General features: G+C 39.0%; 1 protein-coding gene across 1 annotated transcript in view; it reads left to right on the forward strand.

Moving 5' to 3' along the window:
* CHN1 (chimerin 1) overlaps positions 1–739 on the forward strand; it is a 40,641-nt gene that overhangs the window by 12,168 nt on the left and 27,734 nt on the right. The window lies entirely within an intron of this gene.

Raw genomic sequence — 739 nt, forward strand, 5'->3', positions numbered from 1 at the left:
ATCCTAATAAAGCCAGAGTTAGCTCATGGTGCTTACAGCAAGAGATTTAAAGAGATTTTGATCCTTTTCATCCTCAGCCTAGATTTTCTTTTTTGCATAGGCAGGTTCCTGTTTATTTTTTTTAACCTACTGTAGTCCTGCAGATAATGCTTCTACAGCTCATCCGTCTGCAGAAAAAGCTGCCTTTTCTTCAATACTCATCCTGAACCAAGAAGTGCGCTAATTGCATATTCATACATTCTGCTCTGAGCAAGGATATTATGCCCAACTGGAATCTTTTCTGATGGTAGGACCTAATCCCATAGCCTCTCTGCACAGATTTACAGGAAACCACAGCATATGGAATATGTTTTCTTTTTATACTAGAGAATAGAGAAGCAACACACAGCCATACTGATAGGAATGCAATCCACACTTTCTTCATTGTCCTTTGTGTAGAGAGTAGCAGCTGTCTGATGCATTGTTCCCACAATTTGTCTGTGGGCAAATAATTGTTATCCTCTCGACGGAACTTCTGGGTTTTTTTCTCTCTGCAATGCTGACTTGTAGCTATAATCTGTTATTCTGTTGATGTGTCTGCTGTGGTGATCTGCCTTGTGTAATGAGTTAAAGAAAGGTGGTACCAATTCTTTTTTTAAAAAAATCCATAATATGGGTGGAGCCTCAGTTGAGTTCACAATTCATATTCTGCATGACATGACTGTGTTACTCAATGGACAAAAATTGCTGACAGTGGTAA

This window comes from Gekko japonicus, unplaced genomic scaffold (genome assembly GCF_001447785.1).
Source record: "Gekko japonicus isolate JY-2015 unplaced genomic scaffold, Gekko_japonicus_V1.1 scaffold2078, whole genome shotgun sequence".
In the NCBI taxonomy this organism is placed as follows: domain Eukaryota; kingdom Metazoa; phylum Chordata; class Lepidosauria; order Squamata; family Gekkonidae; genus Gekko; species Gekko japonicus.